The sequence below is a fragment of the Lissotriton vulgaris genome, chromosome 6, assembly GCF_964263255.1.
Source record: "Lissotriton vulgaris chromosome 6, aLisVul1.2, whole genome shotgun sequence".
NCBI lineage: Eukaryota > Metazoa > Chordata > Amphibia > Caudata > Salamandridae > Lissotriton > Lissotriton vulgaris.
In genome coordinates, this window is record NC_141694.1 from 1,528,121,447 (window position 1) to 1,528,144,041 (window position 22,595).

General features: G+C 41.3%; 1 protein-coding gene across 5 annotated transcripts in view; it reads left to right on the forward strand.

Annotated features, from left to right (window-relative positions):
- PLCB4 (phospholipase C beta 4) overlaps positions 1 to 22,595 on the forward strand; it is a 1,177,624-nt gene that overhangs the window by 481,072 nt on the left and 673,957 nt on the right. The window lies entirely within an intron of this gene.

Below are 22,595 nucleotides of genomic sequence, written 5' to 3' on the forward strand. Positions count from 1 at the left end.
TTTTCCTTTATAAGGAAATGCAATAATATTACCAGAGTTGTAGGTTTATGTGTGATATTTCATCCATCAATTATTACGTGTGAAATTGACAGTCTGGCTATAATTGAAATTCCAAACGCTCAATCTGATTTCGCTGACTTGGAAAGAAATTGCATCTGCAACGCATGCGCTCACTCACTGAGGTACGAAGTTACAACATTTCTTCTACAAGCACTGGCAAAGCCAATAGATCTGTCATGGACAAGTGCGTTTATTTCTTTTTTTTTGTACCCATATGCCACTAAACAAAAAAAAACATATTTCCACCTAAACATAACCGCTTTATGCTTGCATTAACATTTTGAAATTCAGTAATTTAAACATTTCCATATGCAGCAGTTTTAATAGCGATATTTCTAAAACAACAATTTATTATTATTTGTGAAGGAGACTAGAATAAAACACACCTAACCAAACACTCAAATCGCAGGCAGTTGTAATAGTGCAACGTCACCTAAACAATTATAACAAACTTCAATAACGTGGACAAATAAAAGCATTTCTCCTTCTGCGTCCTTCTAGTGCCTGCTTTTGCATGGTATTAGTTTTTGGCACTGCCACACATTTACACCTCCTTGTACATCTGGGGCAGCGTCAAAAAGCAATATGTGTTTCGGTGGAACGCCCACAGCGACACCCATTCCATGCCCCTTTCATTCAGATGCCTGTGTGAAATGGTAGCATATTTAAAAAGTGGCGTTAAGCCACAATAATGCCACTTTGTTAATATGGTGCAGGGCATACCGCCACAGGAGCGTCAAAAAAAGTGACGCTCCTGTGGCGCTAGGGGCCTGTACATATGCCCCAAAGAGCCTTATGCGTTTTGATTCTAGGTAGGAGGCTAGCCCATGTGCTTTACAGAAGAGGTACCTTATGAGTTGCTTTTGCTACTTCTCATATGCGCCTTTAGGCAGAAGGTCAGAATACACTAGTTCCACAGTGTTGATTAATGAGTGTGGAATGATTTCTCAACAAGGGTTTGCATCCCTCAGTGCAGAGAGGTAGCCTATTTCGGACAGCCAGCCTCAAGCTTTTGGTTAGTGGGTACAAGGGCACAGCTTCATGGATGCTCATGTTCATGCCCATGCAGAGCTGCCTGGAGAAAACTGATTTTTAAAACTATGAACAGCCATTTTAAATGAACATTTAGCATCAGGAGGAAATATTGTTGCTCCTTTTAAAGACTGCATGTGTTTTCCATGCATAGGTATATGAAAGGAGAACTTTATTGTGTGTAATTCAATAGAATGTAACTTGTTTGTTAACCTGTTTACCACGGCGGATATTCCGCCGCGGTGCATGCGTTCTAATGGGTTGGGGGTGCGGCGTCGGCCAACGGTTGTGCGAGCACAAAACGGGTTAAACTTGTTTTTTTTTTCGCTATATCTCAGTCTTGAAGCCAGCAACAGTATATTGTATGAATGGCAAACTAATTTGATGAACATCGTTAAACGTACAAAACGGAAAACTAATAAACTGTAGGAGCTAAAAGAGTAGAAAATAATTAATCTCGATTCATAAATGTAGTTGTTACAGTGATTGACACGTTAACGCTTGACTATCTTCTTATTGACTTAAATGTCCTAAAAGAGATGCTTTCATGTTCCTTTGATCCAAATGAGGCCATATTTGGCAGCGTTTGGAGATGTTGCTCTTGAGGAAACATTGTGTAGCCAAGTGTGAAGCGAGGCCTCGTAGCTTCTGCTGGGGATCCAAGTAATAACAGCTGAAACGTGTAATTATGTGAGCTGCTCGCTGTAATAAGTTCATGTTTTACCGTCATGGTCCAAGGGGCTGCGTGGTAAAGCAGAAAAAGATTGTAAAAAGGTAATTCCTCTTCATTGTCCATAGGCTGATTAAATGTTTGCTCATGAAATGAGTCGGGTCTCACTCCATGGACGTAACATAGAGCGCTGGTCTTCTAAGCCTTTTCATGAAAGTAATGATTCTATTTTTTGAGGATACATTTGTTTTCAAAAATTGTCAGAATATTGTAGGAAATTCTATAATCTGTGGGAGAGTGTCATAAGGCATACATATTATATTACATATTATTTTATTATTACAGGTCAGGTGCATTCTGACCAGTGCACACCTCCTATAGGAAATTAACATCGCCACTCACTTGTAATAACTTATTACAAGCCAGTAATGACCCTCCCATATGTTCTGTTCCACTATTTGCCTGAAGGTACCAGTATCTACCCACTTATATTACATCAAACCTTACATTTCAACTACACCCAGTTTGATGTAGCATACCTTACATATTGCCCACTGATTATAAGGTGTGATGTACACCCAACTAGGTTCATTACATAGATATAAGAAGCAACTTTGGAGAACTATACCTCTGTAAAGAATTTGGTATTTTGCCGTTTGTATCTTGGTGATTTGCAGTATCTTTCTAATGTATATTTAGAGGTACAGACACAATGACATTTTATTGGGATAGTATTTATTAGCTCCCATTTAAAGTGATGTTGCCAGGGCAGACTTTCATTAGTAGCTGCCAAAATCTGCTCAATGAACAATTGCTTGCATAAGGAATGCACCATACTGTAACTGACATGAAATGTGTTCTACCTATGCTTGTGGGTGTTTGTGCTGTTTTATTTTGTTACAGATACTGCTTTTTCATTCATTATAAATATATCACCAAACAATTTACGAAGATTATAAATTCTGTGAGGCCAAATATTGAATCTTGACAAATAAAGGGAGGGCCCCCGGAACACAATGCAGGCAGGATACCAGGGGAACAGAGTATGTAAAAAAACAAAGAATAAACATGCCTCTGGTCAAAATAAGCGACACCTCAGTTGCTTTTTTTGGTATAAATTCGAAATCCAGCCACATGGATAGAATATTCAGCTTTATATATCTTTTCTGGTATAAATCCGAAATCCAGCCACATGGATAGAATATTCAGCTTTATATATGTATTTTAAAGTGTAAGCAGCAAAGTTCAATATTGTGGCCCTAGTGCTCCTGTTAAATCATGTGCCAAAGTGTGTTTCTGTGAAAATCACAGAAGAGGTCAAACCGTCCTCTGGGCGCTCAAGTATCATGTTCGAAAACTTGAGGTGAGGTAGAAAAATGGAGGAAAGAGTTGCAGGTCCCCAGAGAGGATCAACAAATATATAGAAATCACGAAGATATCAACATTGGATCGATAGCCCATTTCAAATATTTTAATGTTTCAAAAGTGGGGGAATGTCCTTGATTCACCAAAAAAGAAGGTGTAAAAGCCACTAAATGTGCTCAATAGAATACATGCAATATACGTCAATAGAAATCCAAATAGACCCCAGTATTGTGCTCAAAGTTGTTAGCCTATAAGAATAGCCAATCCACTAGGGATCTTGTAAAATCCATCCTGTGAAGAGCTATCGAAGGTCCAACTAGTGCACAACAAGTGAATAGACCCAAATAACATATAGTCTATGAAAAAGTATAAATTGAACAGATAATGCCTGATACTCATATCTCCACTCCTAAAATAATGTCTGTGGATGGAGACACCTGTTCCAAAGTAAAAACCCATGCACAATGAGCTGCATGTGACTATCCTGGTTCTGATCAAGACAATGAAAATAGTAATAAAGAAATACCCAACAATCTAACTAGGCCACGCATTAGGCTAAGCATCTTACAGCCGCCAATGTAGGTTGTACCTGAAGAGATCGTACCGTATCCTAAGTCATTTATAACAAATCTGATGGATAGCCATAATCCAGGTATATTCCCAAAATCCCAGCGGATAGGGTAAGTGATTCAAGAAGCCAGAAATCATAATGATTAAAAAATATATCTAGAGAGAAAACAGAGAACCACAGTTGGCTCGTCTGAATTCAGTTTAAAGGCAGCGTAGCATACCGTTGCTCACTGAGATATCGCTTCAGGTAAGAGAGACCAATGTGTGAGCCTAACGCTGAAATAGACTGCCCTAGAGGGGCCCACGCTTATGAATGCTTAAAAAGCCCAAGCTTATAATTACTCAACAGAATATAAAAGCCATATATCCAGATGTATAAACTGTCCTTACATTCAGCCGGCTTAGCCGAACCTCAGATACTATCAAGGGAAGATTTCGCTGAAGGTATCATAAGTTATACCTAGCCGATGCACTGTATAGTACCCTTGGGAGAGCAGAACTGGAGGAACTATGATCTAAAACACGAGATTCTGGGCTCCTCTGGTACCTGTGAGATGTCCGGGCTGGATATAGTCTTGCTCCAACATGGGCCAGGTATTCCAAGTTCTCACTCAGCTAGCATTACCGAGGCCGATGTCAACGGTCTCGCTGTTGAATAAAAACAAGAGAGACATGGAAGACTTACTCCGACAGAGGCCGGGAGATCCAATTTCTCAATCGGCTCACGTTAACGGTACCGATGCCGTGTTCTCGCTAATAAGCAAAAATGGAAATGATGTAAACACGTGTTGGGTGACAACTACCCAGAAAAGTATCCACATTGGCACCGCCATCTTAAAAAAGGTGAATTAAGGAGCTATGGGCCGAATAAGTGTACCATCGGTATGGCTTCACACCACTCGAGAAAGCAAAAAAAACAGCCACAGATATCTTTTTTTGAAAAGCGTCTCTGTCAGAAAAAAAGGGGGGTATCTATGTCGGGCTATTTGCACACTAATACAAATAATATCTGAATGAAACTAGATGGAGCCTGAGTGCATAGGTCCTCAGCCAAAGGGGAAGACGAATAACGTATAGTGGGCGGATACAGTAGGGGCCCAAAAAATTACCAGGCATCATAGAAATCTAAAGGGGCTCTCTCTGATTGCAGACATATTGTCCTCGGTCGGGGCAGAAAGGATTCCACCTACAGAGGAAAGGGCAATAACAAACCTAAATAAGGAAAAAAAGATTATATATCACAGGATAAGCACAGTAGCAAACAGCTGCAATGGACCTACAGTGCATTATTCCAGGGTGTCATTTCCTTGAGTCCAAGAACACTTCTCTTTTTTTAATATTTCTTGTCATCTGTACACCTAAGAGGCACAATTCTTTCCATAATGGTCCATCTCAGCTCTTTTTCTGTGTATCCCTGATTGTGCCAGTGCTGAACTGGAGGTGCAGATGTCTTCTGATTGCGAATGTTAGACTCGTGTTCTCCTATCCTCAGTCTTACTTCTCTCCCTGTTTCTCCAATGTATCCAGAACCACATGGGCATAGGATGAGATACAGCATTCAGAGTCCTGCAGGTTGTCATATCTCTTAGTTGAATAGTCTCATTGCCACCTTTCACTTCCTTTGCTACAATGGCATTGTCGCATGGCTGACAGGTACCACATCTGTGGGTGCCATTAACATAGTTGGGGCCAATGATGGATTTTTGGCAGAATCAGTTATGAATCTTGGGTTTGGCTTTTACTAACAGATTACTCAAATTCTGGTTCCTCCTAAATACAAACATGGGTTTAGGTAGCTTGCCTTCCTCCTTGTTGATGTTTCATAAATACCATTGAGTGTTAACAGCCTGCCTGATTTTCTGGTCAAATTTTGATTGACGCGTGACACAGACCAGTTTATTCTTTACCTGTTTCTCCCTAGCCTCAAACATGGTTTCTCTATTGAAGTATTTACCCCTTTTAAAGGAGTCATGGACTAATCTTTTCGGGTAGCCCCAGACAGTAGTTTGTATTTAAGTATTTCTGCATGTTTTATCAACTCTGCAAGGTTTGTAGTGTTCCTACGGAGAGGTAGAAATGGACTACATGGGATTCCCTGTTTCTGACAGCGATGATGGAAGCTACTGTAGTAGAGAAGGGTACCTTTTTCAGTGGGTTTGATGTAAAGAGATACTACAAGTTGTTGGTTTTCGTGTTCGATCCAGACATCGATCATAAGCTGATCCATTGAAAAAACTGATCAAGATTTTCCTTTTCTCCCTGCCAAATGAAAAAAATATCATCTATAAAACAATACCATGATAGTATGTTTTCGAAGAAGGGAGCAATATGGTTATAGATTAATCTTGTCTAAAAATTCCCCATGTAGAGGTTGGCTATACAAGGGGCATAGGCTGCTCCCATGCTAACTCCTTTTGTTTGCTAATACAGTAAGCCATCAAAGTCAAAGAAATGTTCATTAAGGACAACTGCTAGGCATTGTATTATAAACTCATGATTATGATGGTCTTCATTCATTGATAAAATGTCTTGAACTACCTCAAAGCTTGCCTTTGAGGCACGTTTGTATAAAAGGCCTCAAAGTCCATAGTCACAAGTATTTCTCTTTTGGCATTGAATGAAACCCTCTATTTAAGAACTAACATGGCCCATATCGTTGATGTAAGAAGGTAGTTGGCTGACTATGGGTTTAAGGAACACATCTATATAGTTAGACAGAGGTTTAGTGGCTGTGCCTATCGTGGGCACCATAGGACGCAATGGTGGGTCAAGTATGTTTCATGTGTCTTGGGAGCACCATAGAGAACTGGAACATTGGTATTAGATGGTGTAAGGAACTCAAAATCTTTTTTGCAGATAATGCCTTTCGTTTCTGCTTTTTTACAGAGATCATATAAGTTGGCTTTGACTCTTGCTTCAGGGTCACCCCTGATTCTGCTGTAATGTTCCGGAGCATCCAACATAGTTTTCATTTTATTCTTATAGTCAATTGTGTCAAAATCACAATCCCTTCTCCTTTGTCACACAGTTTTATAGTCACATTGGTATTATCTTTCAGTTTACTTAGCCCCATTTTTCTTTTTTTTCTGTGTTGTTTTTTCAAATATTAAATCTTGTTGCCAGTTCATAGTTGCCTTACCTTAGTTAGCATATTGTTTTCACATTGATTTAGTCAATAAAGGTGTCCTCTGAAATAAACATTTGAGTTTCTTCAGCAGGAAGGATGTGTCCAGGAAGTTAGGCCGATACCAGTCAATTTCGGTCTCTCATGCATGAATGAGCCTGTGATTACCATTGTCATATTTCTTGAAATCACGCTCAATTTGCCCCAACAGGGATCTTTTTTACTACACAAAGTCTCTCAAAGTCTCTCTGAATGATACCTTCATGTACCTGCCAAGGAACATTTATGTACCAATAAATGGCATTGATATTCTACTTTAAACTGTAAGTTGCGACATGACCATTCACAAGGCACACGGTGCTCTAACAAAACAAAAAGTAAACCAATAAATGCAAGTTGCATCAGTTATCAGCTGGACAACAAAGCTTAAACTTCACTGTGTGTCTTGCTGTTCATGTGCCTTGTAATTATCAAGCACAAGTAATGGGGAAGAGGGAAGCTGACAGAAAGGATAATTGCTGTTACACAACTGAGTGGCGACTGGATGAATACAGTGTGGATTTAGTGTTTTTCTGTATGCGCCCCTCAGACTGCCGAAGCTCACTTTAGCAAGCCTAACACTGGATTTAGGCCTTTATTAGAGCAGTGTATGTGAAAAACTAGTACAATAGTTCTGCTTTAAATGACTACGCCAAGGTCATCCTGCCTCTGAATGGTAATCTATGTTTTTAGAATACTTGAATTCATTTCAAGCTGCTTCTGCTTATCATTTTTGCTTTAGGGTTTGAGTATGGTGCTGCCACTTCCTTTCTTTAAAAACTTTGGTCAATGACCAAAGTGTCATTACTTCTACCGATAATCACATTAAAATCTTACCACATCAGTGTGTTATTTTTGCTTCTTCTATACTATACTATTGCCTGCCCCAATGAAACATATGGGATAAAGTATTCCCTGCCGTACAATATAAGAATATTGAAAGTCACCGGGGAGTTCATTGACCATATGGAGGAAAGTATGCCGAAGGCCGAGTTCCTTCATAAGGTTGTCGAGCTCCGGAGTGACTTGCAATATCGTTATCATGTACGGCAGGGGATACTTTATGCCATATAACTAGGCTGTCCGGAATTCGGTTAAAACCGACTCTACTCGAAAATACCCTACAGGATGAAAATCAGCTGACCTGGTTTAAACCGAGTGTTACTGATTTTCATCGTTGTTGCAGGATTTGGCCACATGAGGGAGCAAAAGCATAATAAACTGTGGTGCCTGGCGCGGAGGTGTGAGGCGAAAACAGTGCTTCTGGGCCGGTCCAGCACATGCACATGGGGAGCCGTGGTGTGAATGGCCCAAGGGCCATAGCAACACCAGGCCCCCTGCCTGGCTCACGTGGGGGGTGAGGAGCTGTTGTGCTCTGCTGTCTTACTGCCGCAGGCCACTCCCAAGTACTTGACAGGTCTTTAAAAAGACCATTTCCTTAACAAGGCTTTGATGTTGTTAACACAGGCATTGCGGGGGCTACAGGGCCCTGCTTCGCCCCCTTGGTGTGAGGAGAGAGTTGCCGCAGTGTTAAGGGTCACGGAGAGCACCGAGGTGTCACAGAGCAGACCCTAATGCTAATGCTTCATCTGTAATGGGGCGTCAACTCGTAATAACCTGCCTCGTATACGGCAAGAGTTTATGCCTTCCAATGAACCTCACTTGTGTAATTTGAGGATTACGTCTTAAAATTGTTTAAAAGAATAATTGCCTTCTGTAAGTATGGTAGCAGAGCACCAACAGGACCACACAGAATAATGAATCGTCCTGGCAAGGGGGGTCTGCCGAGCCCAGAGAATGATGCCACACAGTGACAGGGAGCAGCCTAAAGCGGACTCGCGGCGCCTTTCGTCTTCATTGTATCAGCCCCCCCTCCACCCCCCACCCCGTCGTGTGTGTCAGCCTGGGCTGACACAGCTTTGGTGCCTGGCGACCGTCTGATTGCAGCCGCACCCGAGTAGTTAACAGGTCTTTAAAAGACCATTTACTTGTAATGTAGGCTTTTGTTATGTTTTCACCCCTTCTTACAGCTACTGTCTATGGTTGTTAGAATTAGGCCCCCACTCCCCCCCCGAGATATTTTTCAGCCCTCCCCCCCGCCCCCGAAATTTGGCTCTAGTTGCCCGCCTGATCAGGAGCCATAGAACTCTGCTACAGCAGCACCCCTGTTCAAACCGTGACCCCAACTGATTGTCCAGCGCCCCTTGCTATTCCAGCAGTGGAGCCCCACCTCCTCCCCTTAGTGAGTTCTCTTGTCACTGCCTGCAGTTCCGAGTGCTAGCCATGGCCGGGACCCAAGAACCGAGCTCTAATAAATAAATATAAATAAATCTCGCTCGTGACCTAGTGCTCTCTGTCGTGCTTCTGCGCAGAGTGCACATGTAAACACCCACTGCTCGTGGTGGGGGTACAACCTACGAGGAATGTATCACCCTTCAACCAGATTTTTGAGTGGGGAGTTTAGGGGCAAATCCCACCACCAGATTTTTAAAGTGGCAGATGAAGAATAAACAAATCTTCTTCAGTTCTTTGGTGACTGCACGACATCTTTGTTTATTTATTTTTTCTTCTTTTAATTGTGGTACTTAAAGTATTGAACTTCTACCAATATCGTTCAGTTATGTAAGCCAAGGGACCCAGCGATGGGGAATAAAGGTGCTATTTTATGTTAAAGCTACAGCTGCAATGCCTGTTTTGAAAACAAAGTGTTTTTAGGAAAGTTTAGCTCCTGATCGCAATTAGCTACAAGCATTGGCAAAGCCTCCTGCCATGTGTTGCAGTGTAACGAAAGGCCCATTGTAAAGGTTGACTGGTCACCTTTCTGTTGCTTATGGCAATGTTTGACTGTTAAACTTGGTACTAATGAGGTACAACCTATTCCCAGACAGTGTTAACAAGTGTTGAAATAGTGAAGCAATACTATCAGCAAATATGCCGCATTAGGCAGCATAGTTTACATTTTCTTACTGCATGATTCCGTCAACCCTGCCACGTAATTTGGCCCTCTTCTGCAGCATAATTGGCCCTCTTGTGCCACATAATTCCAGTGCCCCACAACTACGTATCATTTTCCTTAGCTATTCACTTTGCGAGCACATTGAAATAATTTGGTAAAGGATCTGTGTTCTAAAAACCGAACTTCTCTGTGTGTAACATAAAACAATCTTGCTTTACATTTAATAGTAATATAGGCTGTATAAACAATTAGAGAAAGTAAATAAGCATTTTGGGTAACTCGTGGGAAGGTAGTCAGGGCATGGGAATATGTATGTGTTCTTGAATATTTCATGTTTAAAAAAGTAAAAATGTCTTGATGTAAATCTTATGTACCCGAGACACTGGTACATTTATTTTTTTAATTTTAAAAACGTGATGATATTGTTTCATGACGTATTGTCAGAGTTACATCATTAGATGACTCATGCTTTGGCTCTTGGGGCCGAGCCAGAGCCCCTGGCTTAGCTCTCCCTGGCTGTGCGTTCTCCCCAGAAATGGGATGTCTCCTACACCCTTGCTGCTCTTGCTCGGAAAGCTCAGAGTAAGTTTGTTGTAGGACTACACTTGTTGTGGAGGCAGGGCAATACAGATTAGTGGAATGGCGCCAAATTCCGATAGCCAGTTAAACAAAAGGGTAGGGCACCAGGGTAACCTGGGAGCACAAGCAAAGGGCTCCTTTATCTTCTCTTCATTTAACAAGCTTGTTAAGGCTTGGGTGCTTTGATGCCGTCATGCGAGTTCATACTCTCAGGTGAATAGAACCAAAGCTCATTGTTTCAACAAAACAAAAAACAACTTTCTTTGTATACATCCTCTGCCTGACCTCCTTGCTAAAATCCTTCGAAGTCTGCGCTGAGCACACAGAATGTGCAAGCTCACAAAGCCAAAGAAACATTGGCATAGGCAATAGGGCTCGCCTTTGGGACCTTATAAGTGTTAAGCCATGCAACAGTTGATGTTGTTGCACGAAGGATATTGTGCTGGATAACTAAACACTTGTAAGGTCCCAAAGGCGAGACCTTATGGCTATGCCGATGCTTGTTTGACTTGCATATGCCCCTTCAGCCTTATTGCAATTTCATAATAGCATTAAAAAAAGTTCTCTACGTATATTTGACAAACGCTTGCTGAGTGACCAATGCATGCTTCCATTTAAAACAAGCATTTACAATGCAATAGGTCTTGCATTTAAGCAGTTTGAGCTATTCACATTGCGAATAACAATGCCTTTTATTTTTGTTTTTGTTTTTAAAACATAAATATAAGTATTTGTCATTTACAATGCCAATAGCTTAAACTCGCATAAATGCGAGAACTATTGCATTGCAAATGCTTGTTAAATCTGAGCTGCAGAATCAAAGAACAATGGAAAGGATTTCATGACTTTATTAAGCTTCTGAACTGTAGAGCAGTATACAATTTATGAATAAAAATTGAAAAAGCAATCATAAAAGCAAAGCGTTCCATAAACACCGGCAAAACACCGTTTCAGTTGTTTTTTATGGCGCGAAAATGAGTAAACACTGAAAAGCACAGTTTTTTTGAGGTATGGAAATCACTGGAAAACACTGAAAAAACACCACCAGAATTGACCAAAAATAGAAACTGAAAACAGGAAAGCCTACATATAACACATAGTCATAACATTCTCTTTCCCTCAAACCATTTAAATCATTGGTGCATAGCTCTTTCATTTGAATGAGAGAGCATGTTTGCACATATTAAGGATATGATTTAGACAATCTAGGTGATAATATGCTTATGATTTCACATAAATAATTCTGAAAATATTTATTGGTTGATTACATGTGTACTTTCTATTGATTAGTCTCTGTTTTGACCCTGCCCTGCTATGAATAAAAGACTAAAATTCTTCCAGTTCAGCTAACGTTCCATTGAATCATTTGACATAAACTTGGTCTCCGGCATTGAATCTGCAAATACAAAATATGCTATGGTCTAAAGTGATGTAGGGACACCTAGAACAGCATTGTGACTAGTTCTAATGCGTCTGTAAATGTACTTTGCAGCTGTAGGATGCCCTCACTCACCCTGAGGTGGCATGCTTGATCATAGAAGTATAAAAAAAAGTGATAGGTGGGATGCTTGAATTAATCTCAGCCCTGATAATTACTTGTTTTTTTGCCCTTCATGCCAACTCAGATTTGACCCAGCCATATGCAAACCAGCCTAGGCAAACCAACCTGAGAGGCTGGGGAGATGGGACCCTTTGATCAGGATTGACAGTATTCACATAGACAGGTGAACGAAAGTTACAAATTAACAAGGCGCTGTGGGAAGAGCATGGTCTCGAATTATTTTCTGAATTGCAAAAATGCTTTAGCTGAATCCTATCATATTTTACATTTAAGTAATACAAGACACACAACAGTGTTACATAAAGCAGAAGTATTGCAGTAATTAGATGTAATTTTCAATTTTCTAAATGTCAAATAAAACAAGTTATCATACAATAATGATACCTTCTTTAGGCTAAGCATATGTTTTTCTGGCAGATATTTGGAGGGTATATATTCCTTACTCAGGAAGGTACTATACTGCTAAAATTCTCAAGCACAAGGTAGAGTAAATAAGTAAAACGTGTGTGTATTTGTGGTCTACTCCATTTGATCGTCAAACATGTCTTCTGCATGGTACAATTACTCCATGTGCATGTGCTGTCACTTTCAATCTTGTTTTATAGTTTATTTATAATTTTGTGTTATCGTGGGAAAAAAGGCCAGCCTTGTGGATGTGACTCCTATTAAACTTCTTCAAATACTTTTCCTAATTAAAAGAGACATGCGATGATCCTGCTGCAGATGTCCGTCTGAAATCTTAATCTCCTTTCTACAAAAGAACAAATTAGAAAATGAGTTTTGATCTTCGGTCAGGGAATAGACTTTATGAGAACAGTCAGAATCTGATTCTTGCGGGAAACAAACTCTTAAATGGTGTTTGTAATGAGCCCGAACCACCACATTTAAGGCCAGAAGAAAGAATAAGAGCCTCATTTACAAGCCCATTGCTTTGCTGGTGTGTCTCTCCATATTTACAAGGCGCACAGCTGCTGTTCAGGTGCCAGCGCAGGGGAGAAGAACAGGAATGCGCTGTATCTTGTAGATACATAGCATTCCTGCCAATTTATTTTGACTTAAGGCAGCGCACTGGGAAGGCTTGCTGTACTGCTGTTCGTCAAATATACTAAATGAGGCCCTAAGACTGTGCATTGAGGGCCTTATTTATGAGAGACTTGCACCACCAGAGTGTCACTTTTTTTGACAGGCTTATTTATGAGAGGCTTGTGCTGCCGGAGCGTCACTTTTTTTGATGCTCGGGTGGGGCAAGCCTCTCAATCATGTCTATGAGGGGAGCCACTCTGCGAGGCTTTGCAAGGCCTCATAGATATGGAGTGAAACAAAGCAATGCAATGCTGCATTCTGCAGTACACATGGAAAGAGGAAAACGCCTCTCAGGATTGTTTTTGTGCATGAAGGTGCCCCTTCCTGCACAAAATCAATCCTACCTGCAACAGAGGCACCCTTGCACCATGGTGTAAAGGTGCCTGTGTTGGCACAAGGCAGAAAATTGTGCGCCATTGCAGGGGGAAAGGACAGGAATGCACTGTATTTCATAAATACGGTGCGATCCTGTCCTTTCACATTGGCATAGGGCAGGGAAGCAAGAAGACTTGTGGGCCTGCCCTACGCCAATTCCTCATAAACGCGTCTCTTAGTATCTGATTGTTATTCAGCAATGGCTCATGACAACCTATGGCCAACAGTTTGAAGACTAGGGAAAGAGATTGGCTTTCATCATGGAAGAACATACAGGATATGAGTCTGACCGTGCCCCAACAATGGAACTAGCCAGAGTGACTTTGATATGGGTGAGCTGCAAAAAGTCAAACATATTCTCGAGTAGGTTTACTTCTACATTTCAGTAGATTTCTGAATGTTCCTAAAGAGTACTAAAACTGTATACAATTCACTGATGCAGACTTTCAAGTAGCTGAATAAACAAAATAGAAATGGACATTTGTATGTAACTTTTTCCCCCTCAACAAATGTTTTTTTTTACCCTGTGGGGAAACCCTTTCCCTACAAAACCCACTAAATCCAATAAATATGTGTGAAGGCCCTCCGATTCCACACCATGAATTGACACAAACTCCCGCTTTTGACAACAGTGTCTTTTTTCAGGGTGAGAAACCATCTAAAAGTGTATCTGAATGCCTCCAAACTGTCATTTTCAGGGCCATCCAATTTCAAACATCATTTCCTCAAAAATCTTAAATTTATCAAGGTGAAAATTCCATAGCGCCGTTGGAATTTTCAGCATTCTATATGCAATGTGCAATTCTAAAACTGCACTGGCGCCTTCCATAGAGGGGATTGTGGAATTCAGGGTTTCAAATTCAAATGGTTCAAAAAAAATTCTGAAGGCAGCACTGCAAGTCTGGTGGAGACAGGTATTCCTAGTCACATCAGCATACCTGCAGTTTTTGACCTGTTTAAATAACCTCTCCATACTGAAGTCATGTGTTGTACTATGGCTCTATATAGACATATCTAACTATTTTACATGTGGTGCCTTCAAGAATCAAATATGAATATGCCTTTTTAAAAAAAAAAAAATGGGGGAATACTTTGTCAGCCATTTCTTTTTCAAAAAGTAAATAAATATTGTTTTTAAACAGGTGGTTTAAAGTATACAGCTAACAGCATTTACCAAATCCAATAAATCCAAATAAATAAATAAATAAATAAATAACTAAGTATATGAACAAATACCTACATACATCCATAAGTGCATTGAACTTAACAACATAAATCATAACATAAAATGTAAACAAAATAGAATATTAAAATCAAACGCATAAAGTTGCTGGTAGTTCCGTTAGAGGATTGCATTAAAGAGCCATAGATTATCACCATATTGTATCCTTTAAAATAGAGTAAAGTTACCTGCAGAAGTACTTGTTACAAATATGTCAAGGTTATCAGGGGTAAGCTCCTGTGATGTAAATACCAGCAAATAAAATGTATTGTTCTAGGAAATTGGATTGTTAACCCTTTCGATGCTGATGACGAGCTCAGCTCGTCATCACCCACGGGTGTCGTGTGCTGATGACGAGCTGAGCTCGTCATGGTGCCACTAAAATGGCATTTTCCAGCACAGGGGGGGGGAAACGCCCAGAAGCCATGTGGTTAAAGTAAAAGGGAGAGGCCAGTCTTAATGTGAACTGTTACTAAGTTCCCACAAGGCCCAAACAATCATACACTTAAGAGGTTAAGGTGTTTTCTGTTATGAATCCTAACCTCAGATTTGGGAGCCTGACTCGAGCAGGAAGGTCCTGCTCAGAGAAAGGTATGCAGCTTATTTGCAGCAACAAATCAAACATTAATACGGTTAAGAAATACCGATCATAATATGTACAAACCAAGTCTAAACAAAGTAGAACACGATTAGCAATATTCTTCTAAAGCTATTGGAAAATAAAAAAGTTCTTTAAAAAACAAAATAGGCAGGCAACTATGCAATGAGGTGGAGACATAGGAAGTGTTTGTGGGCACCCTCCATGTGTCTCCGGCTTTTTGGTAACCTTTGCACTTACAATATTTGTCAGATCAGCTTGGTGCCTTGTCCCAGGTTTTTACAAAAGATCATCGGAATTATTATTACCATAACTTGATGAAAAGTTTCCAAAACACCAAAATCCGTTTTTCAGGTCCTTAGACAACGTTCATCTGTTGCGTGAGACTTCCCGGATCGCCAATGCAAGTCCACAGCAAAATGGCAGCTTTCAACCTTCCTAGAGAAAGGTTCTTGTCCCAGAGATTTAAGACAGAGCTGGAGACTTTTCTCTCCATACCCCACTTGTAGAAAGAAATTCTTCAGTGCAGCAAACAGGATGTTTTCTAAGCTCTATCTATTCTATACAGTTCTCTCATTCAAATGAGTCAAGCAAGGCATTTTAAAGAGTCAGTTTTTGGTGATGGCCCCCAAGCCAACAGGTCCTAGTTCTAGGAATTTGCTTTCTGGTAAGCAATCTCAAAGGCTTGTGAGAGACAAGATGCAGAAATGCTGGGTGCTTTCTTTTGGGAAGCTTAGCCCACCTAATGGCATAACTACACCCTTAGGTCTCCATTTGCACCCACTTAGCTTCAAAGTAAATCTTCACCTCGTATGTCCCCATCATCCTCCGGTTTCCTGTTCAGCCTGGCTCAAGCGTTCTGCCATTGCCTCACAATCTGAAACAAGATTGGTGCAATGAGATATATAGGGAAATACATTTGATCGGGTTGTCTAACTTTAATATTTCCCCCTCCTGGCAGCTGAGTACCTTGTCTTTGATCTGCTAGCTGCTGCCTTATGCTGGACAGAGGTGTAAAGTAGGATTGAAGGGACAGAAATTCCATTCCAAGATGAACCTTTGTGTTCTTACGCAATAAGTTGAGTGTAGACAGAATACATTTAACATGGCAAAATTAGTAAAGCTATTATAGATGATAAAATAATAACCCTGCAGCTAGTATTTTAGATCTATATACCTGTACGCTTCAAACCTGGTTCTGAGAGCACTTTCCTATCAAAAGTCTTTAAATTATCAACCCATGTCTCATATTGGGTATATGGCCTGTAGGCTGGCTGGATTATCCACGGAGCCACGGGCAGGCAGAGATTGCTGCGAGAGGGAATAGCTTGGATGTAAGTGTGACTAGGAGCGTCCTTCTCGTTCAAAGCTCTTGAGGCATCAAATATCTCATAAAAATTATGAATTAAATAAGACCATCATACTAGGTGGTTCCTGAAGCAACATACCTACTGGGTATTGTATAAATGAATTACAAAATCACTATATAGATATTAAGTAAACACACTTACCTGTTTGTTAGGAGTGATTAGAAGGGATCAACTCTATTTAGTCCTGACAAAAAAGACGTAGGGGCAGGCTTTGAAACATGTAGACCGGGAGTCTACAAATACATTATTTTGTGAACGTCCCACTAACCCCTTTTGTGCCATATCAGCCACTAGACTCAATAAAGTGTATTCTCTTTGTGACCAAGTATTTTCAACTTTCTCTTCACTATTCACTGACCCTCTTCACTCCTACCTTAGTTTTATAATATAGTCCCCACCTTTCAAAAGCGCTCCCACGTCACCATCGGTTTCAGCACGCCCTGTCCCGCAGCGGGGCGGGAAGAATCCGATGATGAAGCATGCCACCAATGGGCCTTTTGGTGGTTAAGGTTATTTTAAGAAAATTAAGTCTTTTCCCACAAGGAAATATCTGGAATGACTCCAACCTCTAAAACCTAGTGGATTTTCTTTGATTAACTCATCTCGTACAGGAGGCCTGGTCCAATATGTACCTCTCTCTCCCCTTTTTGATTATTATTATTATTTGATAATTTACAAAGCTACAGTTAAATTGGTTCTATCCTGGAATTACTGAAGATTCAGGTATTTTCCTTTTGCAGTACTGACCTCAGTTTAAGGTCATACATAAATTACCAATCCTCTCCGACACACATTGTCTGAATGGAATCCTCTTAGTACTAGTATTAATGAAAAATATGGTATTCTATCTGTAATTTATCATGCTTTTGGTCAATTTACATTGGCACTTTCAACAATCTCAGCTAGTTACAGCAACTTGCATTTACAACAGTGACCTGGCCAATAAGTAGGTTAAATTCAGGGTAGGGTAAACTAGTCCTGGCAAAAAAATAAGTCACGTTGGCCTAAGCTCCTTTCCAAATAATATAAGTGGAGGTGATTTGGAGTGACTCTCCAGCCTGGCTACTTTCACACAAAAACATCACTTCCCCCTGTTTCAGGGACTGTTGTCCCACTCTCTTGAAAAAAGGACAATGGTTTTATCGCTTTTGTTAGAAATGGGGTCTCTGGTTGGCAGTGGTTTACACACTGTCCAAGTATGGACCCTCACTCTAGTCAGGCTAAGTTACACCCTCAGAATAACCCATGCTCACACTTTTCGGAGCTTGGCAGGAGCAGTCTGGCTTATCCTCAGAGGAAATGTGTAAAGTATTGGTACACACACAGTAACACAGTGAAAATACCACAAAAGTAGCGCACACCAGATTAGAAAAATAGCCAATATTTATCTGAGTCAAACAAGACCTAAAATGACAAAAATCCAACATACACAAATCAAACTACGAATCCTCAAAGATTAAATGCAGTTATAGCGCTTAGACACACTGTAACTCCAACTGGGGCTATAACGTGCTTGATGGAGTCTAATCTCAAAGTTCAGAGCGAACCACAATGGAGCACGGGCCGGATACAAAGTAGTACAGACCCCTGTCACAGTACCCTGGAAACGATAACAAAATGAAGACTTTGCGAGGCACTGGGGAGGTGAGGGGTCATGGGTGTCAGTGCAGAATTGGTTCTGTACTGTTGGTGCAGGTCGTTGGTACATCAGTGTTCGGGACTTTGCAAGATACAGGGGAGGTGATGCAGCTTTTTCAGTGAGGCGCTGGTTCTTCTGGTGATGCGGGGTCAATCAAGTGTCGAGAGTCAAGCCACATGGCGTCTATTTTGCAGTGTTGATATCACACCTTCGGTCCACCGATGTGGTGGGAGAGTTGGGTGCCACAGATTTTAACGATGCAGTACTCAGGACTCCCTCTGTAGCAGTTCTTCGGCTGTGCTGCAGCATTGTTGGGCATGCGTTGCAAGTCACTGTCATTGCATTGAGCGGGGACCATGGCTCCGGTGCAGGCAGCAGCACAGTGTTGAAGAGTGGCGCCGGCTCCCAAGTCATACTCAAAGTCGAAATGCTTGTTTCTTCTTGTAGAACACAGCAAACTCACTTTGAAAGGTCCAGGAACTGGATTTGGCACCACTTGGAAGAGAAAGACTATCAACAGAAAAGCCCAGATGCTTCAGGTAAAGTGTTTGATGGCCCTGAGACTTCCAACAGGAGGCAAGCTCAACTCAAGCCCTTGGAGAAACTTTGAATCAAGGATGTAGAAAGCAAATTCTAGTTCTTTCACTCCCGGGAAAAAGCATCAGCAGAAGGCCAGCACAGCAAACTGCAGAGTGTCAGCCCCTCCTGACAGCAACACAGCTCTCCTTCCTGGGAGAATGTCGTCAAACAAGAAGCATTCCAGGTATATGGTGTCAGAGGTCCAGGACTTATACCCAATTCAGCTTTTGAAGTAGGCACACTTCAAAGAAAGATCTTTGTAGTGCACAAGACCCTGCCTTTCCTGACTCTGGACACATTACTAGGGGTTGGAGACTGCTTTGTGAGGGGACCGACACAGCCCTATTGAGGTGCATGTGTCAACTCCTCCCGCCACTCTAGCTCAGGAAGACCCATCAGCCAGGTGATTGACAATCAGAATATTCCGGGCACACCTCATCACCCTTTGTGTGTGACTGTCTAGAGTGAATTCACAAAGCCCAAATATCATAAAACCCAGAAGTGCATTCAAGGGACAGGCAGAGGCCAGAATGATTAAGCAAGAAAATACCCACTTTCTAAAGTGGCATTTTCAGACCGTATATTTAAAAAGCAACATCACTAAAATATGTATTTCTAAATTGTGAGTCTAGAGACACCAATCTCCAAGTTTCTATCAACTCCCAATTGGAAGATACACTCGTAAAATGTTACAAGGCAGCTCCAATGATAACCTATGGGAGTGATAGGCGTTGCTGTAGTGAAAACTATAATTTGCAGTATCTCAGTTCCAGGACATGTAAAATTCAACAGTTCTTGTGCTAACTTTCAAATAAAATGAACCCTGCCCATGGGGCTACCTTGGGCCTACCTTAGGGGTGCCTTATATGTAGTAAAAGGGAAGGTTTGGGCCTTGCAAGTGGGTTCACTTCTCAAGGCAGTTTAATTTGCACACACAGACATTGCAGTGGCAGGTCTGAGACATGTTTGCAGGACTACTCTTCTGGGTGGCATAATCAGTGCTGCAGGCCCATTAGAAGCATTTGACTTACATGCACCAGGCACACAGTGCACTGTACTAGGTACTTACTAGGAAAATCACATAGGCCATCTGGAAACCAAACGCCATTGCAGTTTAGACAGGGAACACTTGCACGTTAGCACTGTCAGCAGTGGTAAAGTTCCCAGAGTACTAAATCCAGCAAAAACTAAATCCAGCACATAGTCAAAAACAGGAAGTCAGAGACAAAAAGACAGGGGAAACCATGCCAAAAGGTGCCAGCCCTAACAATGTTTAAAACAAACTCTTTTTTAACTCTTATAATAGGATGATTGTATGGCATAAAGGGACTTTCCTGGTGTTGGGTACACTGCTAAAGTGTGATTGGATAGTAAGCTTTAACCTCTACCGCGCTAGCGGGTTTTCCCGCTGTGCGCTGAAATTTGAAAAACGCGCGGTTTGTGACAAAGCCAGCTCGTCATCCGCGTAGCGCAGGTAACGCCAATGACGAGCTGGCTTTGTCATCAGTGCTGAAGGGGTTAAAATGTTCCACATCACTTGTTCCTTGATCTCAAAATATGTCACGTAGGGTTTGCATTATTAACCCTTTGGATGCTCATGACGAGCTCAGCTCGTCATGAGCCATGGTGCTCGTGTGCTCATGACGAGCTGAGCTCGTCATAACGGTCTGAACACATGCACACTGGGCTAATTCCCCCGCTGTGCTGAACGTTCTATGAAAATGAGTGTGGCCGTGATGAGCTCAGCTCGTCATGAGCACAAGGCCACCGCGGCTCATGATGAGCTGAGCTCGTCATGAGAACCGGGGCGCAGTGTGCGCCCCCCGTAGCCTAGCACAGCGGGTGAATTAGCCCCGCGGCCAACGGGTTAACAGGGTTTTTAGGCCCTGTGCTTTCACATCTTTTGTAGGCTAGATGGATTTTTAATATTATGCAGTGCAATGCTTTCCATATTAGTGTCTCATTCTGCATTGAAATATAACCACTCATCTCTGCATTATGAAAGTGCTGGAATGCAATTTCATTTCTTGCAGGGCTCTCTTGGATACAAATAAAACAGAAAGAAGCCCTAATTGAAGAGTTGGATAAATTACAGAAAGGTTGAAAAACATAGTTCCAGATGTCTGAAACTTCTTTTTGCTAAAAGTGGTCATAAATTACACACCAAATTTTTGCGAACGGAAAATATTTTCGCAAACTGACCTATGCACTAATATGTTGGTTTTCCAAATTCCAAATGGTAGTGAGTTGCAATATTGATGAGATAGGTTGTAAACTGTAACTCACTACAAATGGATTCCGTCACAGGTATGGTGACCTGCTGAGGTCAGCAAACCACCATGTCTGTGATCATTAGAGCCATTGTGATAAAACACAGATGGTAGAAGAGCACATCAACAGCAATGAGCATGCTATCTCCTCATCTTCTTCCCCTCTATAAATGATCCTATATTGGCCCTCAATCAACCCCATCTCTCTCACAAATCTTACAAAGTTCCTCAGTTCTTTATAAAACCCCCTCCTATGTAGACAATGTTCCACCCCTAACCTTCATCAAACCCTTCTCTGGACAAGCCCTCCAACCACTTGTCACTGTCGTCAGTACATCCATCAGCCAAGCCATTTTGTCAGAAGCCCTAAAAACAACCAGATTTCCTTTCTTTTGAGAAAAAAATCATCATAAAGTTGATAATCTTTCGTCTACCTTTCCTTTATTGGCAAAATAATGAAAAAGTAGTCTAAGTACAACTGCAAGAGCATGTTAATGCCAACCCCCTCTTTCACCACCCAGCCGGCTTCAAATCACTTCACAGCATGAAAACAGCCACACTATAAATATTCAAAGAAACACTTCTGACCAAAAGACAAAGATAGTCCCTCTCTCCTTATACTTTAATCTTTCAGCTGGAATTGACACCATTAACCACCCCACTCTCAATTTCATAAATTCCTCGTGATCCCAGAAGCTCCCTATCAGCCGCACCAAAATCCGCCAACATGCAGATGACAAACACCTTAATACAAAAGTCTTCACCACATACGACACCCAGTGCCCGAAGCACTGTCTACACCACACACAGCCCTGAACGTCCAGCACCCACCTTTAATTCAACCCCTCCTTGACCGAAATCCTTCTGCTTGCCAATGACAACAGACAGGAATTAGTCGACATTTGCTCAATGACTTGAATCTGGATGGATTCAACCTGCAACTGTTAACCTATGTCTAATCACTTAGGTTCCCCTTGATATCAACCTCAACCTCATGGAACACATTACCAATAAGACCGTGACAGCCTGGTACCAACTCTCTCCTCTAAACATAGTATAACCAGTCCTCCTGGACAAAGACCTCACAACCGCCATCCAATTTATCAAACTCTTCCATCAGTATTGTGTTTACAGTCTCTTGTACGACCTCAGTGACACAATATTTACCCTTTGAAAAGCATCCAATATTTGGTGCCAGACTTTAAATAAAGTTATGCATGATAGAAAAAAATGACAACTCTGTGTCTCTGCTCCCAGATTAAAGAATAGCATAGCTGTAAATATCAGGACTACTCTACCCTCCTTCAAATCAGAAAAAACTGAACCCTGACTTCTACAAACAACATCACATGTTGCACTGTAGTAAGTTCCCTTCTGAAACCGCCCTCCCTTATACTCTCTTTGATAGCAGGTTCTGTTGCCTCTGACCTGTTATTTTATACTACATAAACACCATATGCACACACACACAGATATATATTAAGGATAATCACCCAACAATTG